The following is a 14,511-nucleotide window of genomic DNA, read 5'->3' on the forward strand; positions in this document are numbered from 1 at the left end:
GAGAAAGATAAGTTTTATTCCTATATTGCTTTTATCATGCATATAATATTATCTTTGAAACTGGAAGTGACTTGAAGTACATTGCTGTTTAAAGGAAACTTTCTTGGGCTTCTCTTTTACTTTATTTTCAAAGTCAGATTACAAGCTAATTTGACTTTCAAGTATTGGATTACATTCCTCTTGAATGACTGCTCATGATCTTTGCCAAGTCAATGCTTCCATTCAGGGGGAAGCTATTTTAATTCCACTGCAAACAGGTCTTCTCATGAAGAGGAGAGAGCTTAAATTCCCCTTACATGGGAGAAAATATGATGAATGTTTTTTATCACAAAGTTTGAGTCAAGCCCACACAAGCAACTTCTGTACTAAATTATGTAGAAGTCTTTTAAATTAATGTCACAGAAATGTCTGTGTTAGGAATACATGGCCCAGAGTATCTAGCGGATTAGTGGAAAAGCACTACCAGAGTGTAGAGAGCAGTGGCAGGAAATGCCTGGATAAAATCTGCACATTTATAGACCAAAGACGCTTAAGTTTTCATCATCTTCCCACATAGCACAGGCATGAATTTCAGGTTTAACTCTGTTGTTGTTTAGCCTATTGTCACTCTAAAAAATACTGGACATAAATCAACTTAAAACGGTTTTACTTTGGCTCACAGTTTTAGAAGTTTGAGTCCATAACTGATTGGGCTCATTGCTTTGGGTTTGTGGTAACAACTTATCATGGCAGGGGCACACAATGGCAGAGGCCTGTTCACCTCATGCAGCAGAGAAACAAAGATGAACAAGGAGCTAGGGTCACATTGTCCCCTTAGAGAACGTGCCCTGTTGACATAAGACTTCCTACTGGGCCCCACCTCTTTAAGGTTCTATCACCTTACAATAGCACCAAGATAAGGACTAAGTCTTTTAACACAGGGGCCTTTAGGGAACATTCTGGATCTAAACTACAGCATTAGTTAATTTTACTTTCTTACAGCTCATCCACACAGAGCAAAGTGGGATCCTGGCTTCTTTGAGTGAAGGAAGTAGAAAATCTTACAGGTCTTGCTCCTTCAGCACAGTGACAGTGGTCCAGGTGATGAGAATGGGATCTCCAAGGTGATAGAGCCAGGGCTCTGCACTGATGGCCAGGGGCCTCCTTCTTCCTGAGCCTGGGATAGGCTCAGGGATGACAGAGGAGCTACACGGGGTAGGAGTCTAGAAGAAGTGCATGTTTAGGTTTCTAATGGTTGTTTCCTTAAAATGTTCTCATTTTCAGCAATGAAATACATAATTTCTTCTATCCTTGTTTATCTTGCAAAATAATTTCTGTTCTCCCCAAATACAGTGTACACTGTATACCTTTTGGGATAATGTACTTTACACGGGAAAAAATATACTCCTCTGATAACCAAGAAAAGGCAACACTAAAGGATTATTGTTTAAAATATTGTTTAGTCTCAGTTCTGTGAAATTAACTGGAATTTCAATTAATCTATCTTCCGTTCTGATTTACTAGTTTTGGGTTGCTCTGCAGTCCATGCTCACTCATGACTTCACACACAGTTCTTTTCGGCATAATACTCTGACCTAAATCACAGTGAAATGAAATGTACTGCACCAAATTTTTCATATCTGAGCAAACTGAGCTCATCCAACTGCATAAAACATTCCACCTGCAAAATTCAATGTCAGAATCATGCATTAGTGATGTGCATTTTGTGGAAATGTTGAGCACTATGAGGAACCAAGATGGGTGGCTACTGGTGTTCACACTGTCAAGAAACAACCTTCTCCCTGAAAGGACACTAAGCTGTTCCACCTTGACACTGTGGTATTTGGAAAAATAAACAGACCAAAAAATGACAAAGGAGAGTTGGAAAATACAGCTCTATATACACAGTTAGTTTTGACAAATACATTTAGACAATTAAATACAAAATGAAAAGCATCATCAACAAGTGATGAGGGAACTGGTTATCCATTTGTAAAGATGCATATATAAACCCTACCTCACACCAAAAATATCAACTTAAGATAAATCTAACCCAGCAATTCCACTGATGGGAATTACTCAAGAACATGAAAACATATGTTTACAAGAAAGACTTAATGAACAATACTTATAGCAACTTCAAAATTAAAAATGCTGGAAGGGATCCAAATATTTACTCACAGGACAAGAGATAAACAAATCGTAGTATAGGCACACAATGGAATATTATTACCAAGCAAAGGGAATGGTGCATAGATGACTCTCAGAGACATTATATTGGATAATAGGAACTAGCTCAAAAAGCACATGCCATATGAATCTATTTACACAAATTTAAAGATAGATACAAATGATTTATGATGAAAGAAATTGAAACAATGATTTCTTCCAGAGATAGCAAAATGGGGGGAGTAACTGGTAACTGGAAAGGGGCAAGAGAGAATTTTCTGGGAAGATGGAAGATTCAAATAGATACATATATATATATTTTTTTTTAAATTTTTTTGCGGTACAGGGGCTTGAACTCAAGGCCTACACCTTGAGCCACTCCACCAGTTTTGTTTTCCAAGATAGGGTCTTGCACACTATTTGCCCAGGCTGGCTTCAAACCTCAATCCTCCTGATCTCAGTCTCCTGAATAGCTAGGATTACAGGCGTGAGCCACTGGTGCCTGGTGATTTATTAGGGTGATTATCTGAGCATACATATTTGTCAGAACTTATCAAATTGTACACTTAGGACTAGTGAATTTTATTTCAAAATAAAAGCCCTACTAAATAAATATACCATAAAGCTTTTCAAGAGGTTTTATTCTTCATTCGATCATTCGAATAAACAATTTTTATTTTAAATTCCACTGGACATTTAGTAACATACTATGTATCCACAAAGAAACAAAAGATGACTCTCAGGCTCCCTGAGTCATGTGAGTTACAGTTTATGCAACAGACATTGTATGTGCCTTTACACTGAGAGTTTCTTTTCACTCCTGTATTACTTATTGCAAAAAGAAACTGGAGACAACAAAAGAAACTGGAAACAACATAAATACCCATCAGGACAAAAATGGATAAAGTGTGGTATATTTCTATGATAAAATTAAATATAGCAATTAAAGTGAATAAACTGTATCTATGAATACATACCTAGACAGATGTAAATACACAATATTGAGTAGTCATATATTGGCTTGTGTATTTCATAAAAGTTACCACAAACTTAAGTTTTTACACAGGGTACAATGATGATGATATCGCTCTTTATGGCAGGAATCTGACATCAACTATACTACACTGAGGGTATAAGGACCTAAGAATAACTTCCTATTTGTATGTAGGTCTTATTTTAAAGTTTATCACTGTTAACAGCTATTTAAAACATCTTTCTTTTATGTTTTCAACTAATATTTTTAACTGTTTAGCCTTTACTTAACCAGTTTTCCTTTTATTTCTCTCATGTTTATAATAAAGCAGTGTTCTAGAGGAAATTAATACATATTCTATATGAAAATTATTTAATGTATAACAATACACATAATATATAAAAATATACTATGCAAAACATGCAATATATAATAAGACAATATCATATATACCATATAATTATAATACTATAATATAAACTATATGTAAATATATAAAGAATACCTTTTTTCCTTCCTTCTTTTTTTAGTGGTACTGGAGTTTGAACTCAGGGCCTCAAGCTTGCTAGGCAGGTGCTCTACCACCTTGGCCCCTCTCCCAGCTCCTCTCCCCCACCACTTATGGCTTCAGTTGTTTTTCCAATAAGGTGTCACATTTTTGATCAGGGATGGCTTCAGACTGTGCTCTTCCTACCTATGGCATCCTACGTGGCTGAGATCACAGATGCATACTTATTAGTTGAGATCGGGTTTCTCTAATGTTTGGCCATGGCTGGCCTTGAATCACAATCCTTACAATCTCTGCCTTTCAAGTAGCTGGGATTATAGGCCTATATCACTGTGCCCAGCTTTTTTATCCTAGTATCACTCAAACTTACCTCTGAACATCTTGAGGTCAAAGAAGGTCACATCTTAAATGCGAATATCTCCTCCAGTTCTTTCTGGCTCTATGAATTTAGGGTAAATTAATTTCACTAAGACTCAGTCTCTTAAATAAAAACAGTTGTCTTAATAGCTATTTCAGTTTCAAAAAAGGTGGGGCAGTAGGAAGCCCCTGCAACGAGTAAGAGGGCATCTTGTAGGTAGAGAATCTAAGAAACAATCAACTCTAAGAAACAATCAAAAAGTCATATGAGGAAAGTTATAAAATATGTCAGGGACAAAATACTCTTCCCTGACATGACAGAGGACGTTTCAAAGCAATACAGGCTGGTGCCAACATCAGCAGAGAAAAGGGAGAAAAGCAACACCAGCTCCAGGTGAGGCTTTTATTCATTACTGGCCAGGAACAGCTGCCCTTTCTGGGGGATGAGCTATGCCTGCCTGGCCCATGCTAGACAGCATTAATCATTTCATCCTTGCAGCCATCAAGGAGGCTAGCACTAGGTCGCCACATGACACTGGAGAACCCCTGGGGGAAATCACTAACCTGCTCTAGGCCACAATGGGGAAGTGGTAGAGGTAGAGCACACTGGCAGTGAACCCACAGAAATTTCTTTGAATCAGGGTGCCACAGGACTGTTTCTCAGCTGCCAAGCCTTCCCAGAGGCTTGAGAAAGAGGTTGGAAAAAAAGATGAGAGGGTGACGGGAGTAATAATTTGTCTTTTAGCGAGAGAATTTGGATTTGTAAGGTTTATTCATAGTAAGAAATGAAAAATTAATATTAAAAGCCATATACCTTAGAAAATAAAATGCAGTGTAATTTTCCAATGCCCAGGAAACAGAGAAGAGTAGCCTTGCTGAAAACTTGGAAATCGGGTGCCTATAAATGTCTCTATGTGTGGGATGTGTACGTGTGTATGTACACATGTCTATGTGTATCTGGTTCCTCTCATCAACAAGCCTGTATTTCCTTACCCATGCCAGCAGAGTATGCCCCAGGGGCACTTGGCAGGTGGCCTTGCAGAAGGAGCTGCATGAGGGGACTTGTGAGCTGGTCATCCAGTGATCTACCCACTGATGGTTGCCAGGTCCCACAGAGAGCAGCAGAGCCCCCTAGGCTTCCCACAACCAGGCTGTACAGCATGGACACCAACTGACTGTTTTCAGAGCAATGATCTTACCCTTGGCCATGTATATATAAATTGGGCAGTAATTAGATTTTGCGGCATTAAATATAATCTCTCAGTCACCCTCATTTGGCAGCATTTGATAGGAAAGAAAGGCAACTCATTCTCACTAAAAATGTAGGCTTCCTCACTTTGGGCCTTGTGTTCTACGTGAACCCCTAAAGCATAAGATAGTGAGGAAAGAACAAGTGATAATCTTGGAGGTCAGGGTTCAGACTGTGTGACCTTCCCTACAATGACAGCAGGAATGGAAAGAGGGCTGGAGAGAGAGGATTCATTATTACTACATTGGAACATGAGTTAATAACTAAAACCTACAAGAAACTGAACATTAGTTCAAATAAACTACGCACTGGCATGAAATTTAACCTATCAGAAAATATGCTCAAATCTTCACAGATGTGTGCGTGGGCACACACACACCCACATGAGCACATGACTCTCAGCAAACTGAGCTCTCATTTGATTTTGGTCAAAGTAAATCCAACCTTGACTTTAAACCATAAACATGTCACCTTGGGCAGTTTACAAGGAAGGACAACATACACGTGAATTAAGCCTTGATGAAGACTTTAGTTTTGAACACCATCAAGCACTATTAAAATGCAACCTATGACTTAGGTTTACATAAAATGTTAGTGTTCTCTTTTAACCTTGGTGCCTTTTATCTTGTATTTTTATAAATTTTAATAAACTGCAGAAAGTGTTATGGTACAAGACAGCCAAACAGCATTTACATTTAATTGTTTAAAACCACTGGCTATTTTCTAGATAGACTCATATTTACAAATTTTAAAATCTAGAAATATCAATTATTCCAAGATCATTTGAAAGGGCTGGCAGAGTGGCCAGAGTGGTAGAGTACCTGCCAAGCAAGCATGAAGTCATGAGTTCAAACCCCAGTACTACTACAAAAAAAAAGGGGGGAAAATATAATTTGATAACTAAACACTTTTAGTTTTAAAAAACTATATATTCTAGGCCAAGGAAAGGTACACTTTTCATAAAGGGGCAGTCATACTCAGGCATACATGAGTGATCATATATTTGTGTCAATTAAACTTTACAAAACAGGGGGCTGGAATTGACCCAAAGGCCACAGTTTGTCAACCCTCTGATGGAAATTAGACTAAAACATTGTGTGGAATCTGGCCTTCAATATATATTGGAAACTGAAACTTCAAAGCAAAAAAGAATTCAAGCTTCTACTTGTACCCAGATGTACAATTTTAGATGAGGACTGTTTCTCATGAAACATGAGATTTGCCAGTATCTATCTTTTCTCACAGAAAGCACATGGGCAGCTATTAAGTAGCTTGAATCAGAGGATGTCCCATTTGTGACAAGATGGGTAAACAGGGACTGGTGAAGTGGCTCAAATGGAAGAGCACCTGCTTAGCAAGTGCAAGGTCCTGAGTTAAAGCCCCAGCACTGAAAAAAAAAAATTGCTAAACAAAGTGTTCTACTTACTGGAGGATGTTTCCTTTGACAGGGATTGGCTCAATGGGCCCAAGAAACCCTAAAAAGAAAAAAAGTCACTTCTGTCACGAAAAAGCTGAACTGACTCACTCAACTTCAGAAGGGTACCAAAAATGCCATGCTTTGAAAAACACACAGAACTGGAAGGGAAGCACAAAATAGGTACAATGTGCCTTCAAATGACGCAAAAGATGGTGTGTTCACAGGCACAAGGAAAACAAATAATTAAAATGATATCTTTACATTAGGAATGGTAAACTACTTAAATGCCAAAAAGGTACAAGATGTCAAATGGAACTAAAGTAAAGTTAAAAAAAAAAAAGACATTATATCAAGGTTTAAGAAGAATGATCCTTATTCAAATAAAGCCTTCTAAAACAAGGTCCTCACGCTACACAGGGCTGGTCAGATCTGAGCAAATACTCCCACCAGGTCAGGTGGGTATTTACTCTAGACTATCAGCACTGGACTCAGTATACATACAGTGAAACCTGCTCACTGACCCCACAGCTGAATGACCAGGGCAGAAAGGCTAGCATGGCTGCCCTGGGCTAGTAACCTCATTTCAGTAGGCACACTATTGGATACCCAAACTCCCCAAGGTTACTGCTTGGAGCCCTTTTAGGAACAAGAGAGGGTATGAAAAAATATCTCAGTTCCCAAAGATTTTCCATCACCTTCTGTGTGATTGTTTTTTAAAAGGTGCTACTAGGAGAATTATCTATCACCCGTAGCAATCCAATACTAGATTAAGTAGCCTGTCTGATAATATTGCATGAAGAAACAGGAAAGAGGGACTAAGGAAGTACTATTAAATAATGTTTATGATAAATGAGTAAATAGATAACTAGCCTAGAAAGAAATTGATGAACTAAAGGGATTACTTCTATTGAAATAGATTTAAGTCTTTTGCTCCTCATTCCTCCCATCAAGTCTTGAACAACAAAAGTCCCAGGGCTGTCAGTTGATGCTGAAAACAAAGAGGTTCACTAATGTCACCTCCTCTCAGATGCTCACTTCTGGAAGGCTGTCTTTCCTGACCTGCTACATTCACATTGTCCTTCTATTTTTGTGTATCTAACAGTGCTTAACTGTTATAAGAAATGTAGCAAACTATACCCAGCTAGCAACTGGAACTGTATAAATCCCATATTGAACAGCCACACTGACTGTTGACCTATTCTCTGGTAATAAAGTTGAGGACTGGGGTGAAGTAGTCAGCTCCGTACCCATGGTTTTTATATCCATGGATTCAATCAAACAGAAAATAATTTTTTTAAAAAAATCAATCTATACTGAACATGTTGACTTTCTTTCATGCTATCATTCCCTGAATAATACAGTATAACTGCTTATACAGCATTTATGTTGTATTGAGTATTCTTACACCTAGAGACGACTTCAAGTACACGGGGTGGTATGTGTAGGTAATATGAAAATGCTATGCCATTTTGTTAAGGGACTTGAATATAAATCTGCTTGTTCTTGCTCAGCTGGGGTTGGCAGGAGACTAGGTTTATGCCTCTATATGCCCTCAGGCAAAAGGTGGTGGGTGTCCACTGCCTCTAGCTGGTGCTTGTATCTTCTTCTTAAGAGATTCCATATACAAGGTCTCAGGCACACAACCCTGAGTTGAGGAAAAAATTTTTAAGTGTGAAAAATTTTTTTAAGTGATCTGAATTTCCAAACAATAACAGGAAAAACTTAAATTAAGTCAAACATTGAATAAAAGTTTATAATAAAACACAAAAATCATTGAGATAAAATAATTGAAAATAATTTTGCTGGATCACCAAGGCTCTGGTCTCAAACCTTATTTTTGCCTATCTATACTGACTACCTTTGGGACTCGTGGCTTTGGATACTGTAAATGTGCTTATGACTCCTTCACTCAAATCCTCAGTGCATCTTCTTCCCTGAACTCCAGATCCATTCACCAGATGGCCAACTCAATGTCCCCATGAGCATATCTGCACCATCTCCAACTGAGCTCCTGGATCCCCTCCCAGTCACCTCCTACTCTATGCCCAACCCCCTGCAAACACACTCTTTTCTACCCCATAATGATAGCATCTTTCTCCCAGTTGCTTTGGCCAGAAACCCTGGACTCATCCTTTACCATTCTCTTTCTATCATGCTGCACACGAGAGTAGTCATGAAATCCTGTACATTCAATTTTCAAATTATTTCTAGAATGTTTCTAGAACCTGACCATTCCTCCCCACTTTTCAGCTAGACCCTGGCTTGGACTATCATATATGATCTAAATGCCTGCATCTTTTTGTTTCGGAATGCACACACACACCTGCACCTCATCTCAGTACAACAGCCTCGAGGGACACTTAAAAACACAGTTGGACTGTATCACTCCCGAATGACTTTTCAGCACTTTTAAGCCAATGTCCAAACTTACAATGGTCCAATGGCCCTTTCCTCTCTGGCTCCAACTGAACTCTCTGAACTCACCTCCAGTAGCACAACACTACTCCCTCCACTCCTCAAGCCCTAAGTGCTGTCCTCCTTGCTGCTCCAGCACTTGCCAGACATCCTCCACCCAGAGGCTTCTCTTCTAGGAATGTCTTCCCATAGAAAGCTATAGGGCTCACCTCTGCCCTGTCCAGTGTTGACCCAAAAGTCCCATCCTAGTAAGGTCTTCCCTGCTCCATGTATATTAGTAGTCGGCTGGTATGACAAACTCTTCAGTCTAAAGCAATAGTCACTTATTTCAGTTTCTGTGGGCTGAGGGCCAGCTGGGTCCTCTGGTTCCTCAAGGCACCATCTGGGCTGCCTTCCTCTCAGAAGACATAGGTGGGATATTCTTGTACAGAATTCAGTCTCTTGAGATTAGATGAGGCCCTAATTTTCCATTTGGCTGTGAGCTGGGAGACACTCTCAGCTTTCAGAGGCTACTCATGGTTCCCTGCTGTGTCGCCTTCTCATAGGCTGTGTGAAACAGCAGCTCACTTCTTCAAGGCCACTCCAGTGGCTGAGGTGGGGACTTACAGAAGGTCACCCAATCTTACCAGTGGTAGTCCATCACCTTCACTACACTGGATCATCCCACCCAACACTAAAAGGCCATGCAGAACTCTGTCCCCTCCCCAAAACCACCACCCCACCTCACCCTGCAATGCCCACATCTATCCCCATTCCTGTTCTACTTACCTCTACCATACTGCTTAACATCAGAGATACCAACCTTTTTATATATTTTGCTTCCATATCGTCAGCTTCATCTCTCTGACATAAAGCCTCATGAGGACAGAATCTTGTATTTCTGTATCCCCAGCTGGCCAAGCACTGCCTGGCTCAGGGCAGATCATCAATAAATACTGATAGAATTAGTATATTATTTACTATGTAAGTTTCTTTCAAAACACCAGAACCTCAACATCTCTGATTTTACTAAGTGACAGAGTTTTTACACCCTCTTTCTACCGTCACTGCACTGCATCAGAATTTCATTTAATCACAAAAGATGAAATTAAATGTTATGCTATCCATGGTAACAAAGAGATATAGTTTTATTTCCACTTCAAGTTCCACTGCAAACATGGAAAATTTTAGTCAACTGTGGTTAAAAACTCCACACTGAATATTTTTAAAACCAGCATTTTATACTTATGTGAAAACAGATGTGTTCACTCTCCAGTTCCCAAGCTTGCAGATAATTTTTACTGTATTTTTTTAATTTAAAAAATTCTTCAGAAAGAATAGCAAGTAAAAGCCAAACCTCTTTCGAATACTGACTCCAAGAAAACCACAGGTATGTGATTAGGTCTATGATCAAACAAAAAGGGAAGCAAGGGTCTGAGAAGTGATGAATGTACTGATGCTAGAGCAGTGAATGTTATAGATCCATTACCCACCTCATTTAAGGGAGCGTTGTTTTTGCAAGAGGAAGGGGAGAATGCTAGGCCAAATGCCATAAACATGAAATACAACTCCTTATAAAATTCACATTTGGTACCCATTGAAATCTGTGTGCCTTTGGATAGTAACTTTCTTCAGGTCATTTTACAAACCCCAAATGTTATGCACTTAAAACAATACCTACAAACTCAACTGCAATTCCAAGTTCCAGAACAAATTGATGGTTTACCTGACAATTCACCCTGAAAACCCCTTGCACAGTTTTCTCAAAAGAACAAAAGACTGCACGTTTGGATCACAGGTCCTCAAAAGCAGCTGGATTTCCTTTTGTATGCTTTCTCACTCTCTTTTATTTTATTACCACCACTGTTGATGTAATTCAAGAACACAATGCATTCTAAATCTCTCTTGCCATTGATAAATGCACATTGACTTCTGAATTCCTAGCTGGTTCCTGTTTCTGGCCTCTTCCCACTTACCATCCATACAGCTTCCAGGTAAATCTGCCAAAAACAGTGATTCTGGCACGTCATTCTCCTCTGGCCACCAACTCAAGATGCTCCTTATGGCTCAGTTGTCAAGTTCATTGCTCTCCCTGTGACCTAACTTGTCAAATTTTGTGTTATTTTTGTTTTTCCTTTGTGGTGGCATTGGGGTTTGAACTCGGGTTCACCTTTGGTAGGCAGGTACTCTACCACTTGAGCCATGCCTTCAGACTACATGCCAAGTTCTTAACCAACCTTAAGCCACTAACCTGGGCCAGTTTGATTTCTATGTTAAGTATTAGATTGAATACTTGACTAGTCTTCAACTGACCACCGTTAACCCAGAGGAAACTGGTTGAAAAATACAGATCAGAGAATGAAAATCACAAGTTCAAGTCCTTAGCCCTACTGACTAAAATTAATAATATCTCCATAAGAAAAGAACTGAATTGCTTCTTTTCCTTATGGAAACACAGTAGGATTAAGAAAGTGCTGGGTGTGGTGGCACATGTTTGTAATAACAGCCAACTCTGGAGGCTGAGTCAGGAGGATCACAAGTTCGAGGTCAGCCTGGCTACATAGTGAGATTCTGTCTCAAAAGAAAGAACAATGTCCATAAAATATGGAAACACGGTCTACAACATCTCAAAATAAAAGGGCTACAGTGTCACATAATAATGGTTCAGTTAATGATGACCACATGCTCCACAGTGGTCCTGAAAGATACCTAGTGACTCTGTGTGACATCACCATGTATTATTCATGTGTTGGTAGTGAAGCTGGCACAAACACACTATTACACCACCAGTCATATGAAAGTACAGAACACACAGTTATGCAAAATACATTATTCTCAATGATAAATCACTGCTGCTGGTTATATATTTGCTGTACTGTATTTTGTGTGTGTGTATGTGCATGTGCGGTGTGGTACTTGGGGGCTGAACACTTAGGGTTCATCCGTGCCAAGCAAGTGCTCTGCCAGTGAGTGACATCCCAGCCTCTTTATTATTACTATTATCATTATTTCATTTTGAGGCAGGGTCTCACCAAGTTGCCAAGGTTGCTCTCAAACTTGCAATCAATCCTCCTGCCTCAGCCTCCTGCGTAGTTGACATTACAGGCATGTACTACATTTTTATCATTATTTCAGAGTTTACTCCTGCTTTGTGTGTGTGTGTGTGTGTGTTTGTGTGTGTGTACTGCAAAACAGTATGATGTCTTACTATGGCAGCACCCATATACATCTCGTGCTTAGTATGTCACTTGATTACATCAAAAGACCACCTGGCTGACAGACTTAGACTATCTAGGTTTGTGTAAGTGCACTCTCTGATGTTTGTACAATGACAGACTCACCTAATGGCACACTTCTCAGAACAAGTACTGTTCTTAAGCCATGTGTAGCTGTGTGAGGACTGGCGTAAATACAGCATTTTTCAAGTGTTCTTCCTGAACTATCTGGTGGAGACAGAATTCTAAAATGACCCCAGGAGTTCCTGCCCCCCACAACCCCACGTAGGCTTGCTGCATAGTCACCAGGACGGTAATTATCAGGGTGTTTTATGTGACAAGCTGAACTTCAGATACCAAGACTGTCTGGATGATCTTAACCTAATCTCATGAGCCCTTTAAAACAGGGTTTTCTCTGGCTGGTCACAGAAGAGAAACCAAAGAAACATGAGGGCTAAGAAGGATGTAATGCAGGATGGACGCTGGCTGTTTAGCAGCTGTGAATACACACATGCATGGAACTGCAAGTGGCTCCAAGAAACTTCTGAAAACTAAAAGCAATCTGCTGCCAACAGCCATGAAACAGGGCCTAGACCCTGTCAACAACCTGAATGAGCTTAGGAACAGGTTCTTTCCAGAGTCTCACCTGAGAATATAGTTGGTCAACACCACGAAAGTTAGAGAAGACAGAGGATGCAGCTGAACCATGGCGGGTTCTGGTTCCACAGAACTGGGTGCTGTTTGTGGAAATCTGTTATGCACCAATAGAAAACCAATGTGCTTTCCTATAAGCTTTGCCTCTATTCATACAAAATAATGTTATTCTAAAAGCACCTGGGAGCACTGTCAACATCCACACAGGCACAAATGTGCAACCAACAAATGAAAAAGCATAAAAAACCTTCATGGAAAAATCTATTCTTCCTACAAAACCATGAAATATGGGAACAAGCAAAACACATAAACTTGTAACAACAGTGATTAGGTTTGCTTTTGTTTCAATATTGACTGCTTTAAAGATCATAATGTGTAAGCCTGTTTTCTCAGTGATGTTAAAATGGGAATCAGCACTTCTTGATATTTTACTAATGTTTCTATCAATGACAGGAGCATCAATAATACAGTCAACTTAAGTTTATATGTTATGCATTCAGAAAAGTGCTCATATTTTAGTCATTAAAATATTAACTGATTATCTATATAGATTCAGAATCTTTTATAAGTGTTCTTAGAATAGTTCTAGGGAATCCTAGTAAAAATGTGCCATTCTCAGGTTATTTATTACAAGAAAAAGTAAGTCTTAGAAGATATTTTAGCTACTGCTTTTCTGAAGATAAACATTAATTACTAAAACATAAATACTCTCTATCTCATTTTGCTTTTAAAAGTTAGATTACTATTCTTTCAATTTTAAACATTACTCTGAATCTACTCCATGGCAGGCATTAACAAAACACAGATAAGTAAGCCAGCCACTGCTCTCTAGACATCCACAGTCTACTTACTAAGACAGAGAGACAAACAAGTTTATTGGGAACTGGAACAAGCAATTTCAAACAACACAATATTAGTAGTATATGTAACATTAAAGATTCAGTGTAGCCTGGGAATTATATGATGCTTTGTGTAATGGTGATGAGAGGTCAGTTATTCTGTATTTATCTCCAACTGTACAACTGTCCATCCATCCATCCATCTAAAACTATTTGAAATTAAACAGAAACATCAGACCTAATAAGGGAAGTTCTGACATTTAAGGGTGCCCAAGGACTGTAAACAACTACATTTTCTTTCTTTTTTAATTTTTTTATTGTTGTGCTGGGTAGGAGTACATTGTAGTATTTACAAAGATTCTTACAATGTACCATATATGTCATACTTGAATTCACCCCTCCATCATTCTCCTTTATCCCCCCTCCCCATTCCTGGAATAGTCTCAACAGATATAATTTTTCTGTTTACAAGAACTACATATTTTAAATGAAAACTAGCTTTCCAAGAAATATTTCTGTCTATTATAGGTTGCTTAAATATGAAGGGCAATTGACAACTTTTAAATGTATTAAAATTAAGCTTCCCATCTCTAATGCCACATTCTGAATACCATGAAATTTTGTCTACCCTCACAAAGGGAACACTATTTTATCCACCAACTTCTAAAATTCCCCAAATAGAAATTTGTATTAAAACCAAATCGAAACTCTCCATAAACACAGTACAGTATATGAGAATTCTGAACCTAAATCAAAT

General features: G+C 38.9%; 1 protein-coding gene across 8 annotated transcripts in view; it reads right to left on the reverse strand.

Annotated features, from left to right (window-relative positions):
* Positions 1 to 14,511, reverse strand: part of Fam110b (family with sequence similarity 110 member B) — a 135,672-nt gene that overhangs the window by 75,781 nt on the left and 45,380 nt on the right. For 3 of the 8 annotated variants that reach the window (XM_074068644.1, XM_074068652.1, XM_074068651.1), the window contains exon 3: positions 6,662 to 6,710. The exons of the other annotated variants lie outside the window; for them this stretch is intronic. The gene's annotated coding sequence lies outside the window, so the exon portion shown is untranslated. The remainder of the gene's footprint in view (positions 1 to 6,661; positions 6,711 to 14,511) is intronic. 8 annotated transcript variants of the gene reach the window in all.

The sequence above is a fragment of the Castor canadensis genome, chromosome 3, assembly GCF_047511655.1.
Source record: "Castor canadensis chromosome 3, mCasCan1.hap1v2, whole genome shotgun sequence".
Lineage (NCBI taxonomy): Eukaryota > Metazoa > Chordata > Mammalia > Rodentia > Castoridae > Castor > Castor canadensis.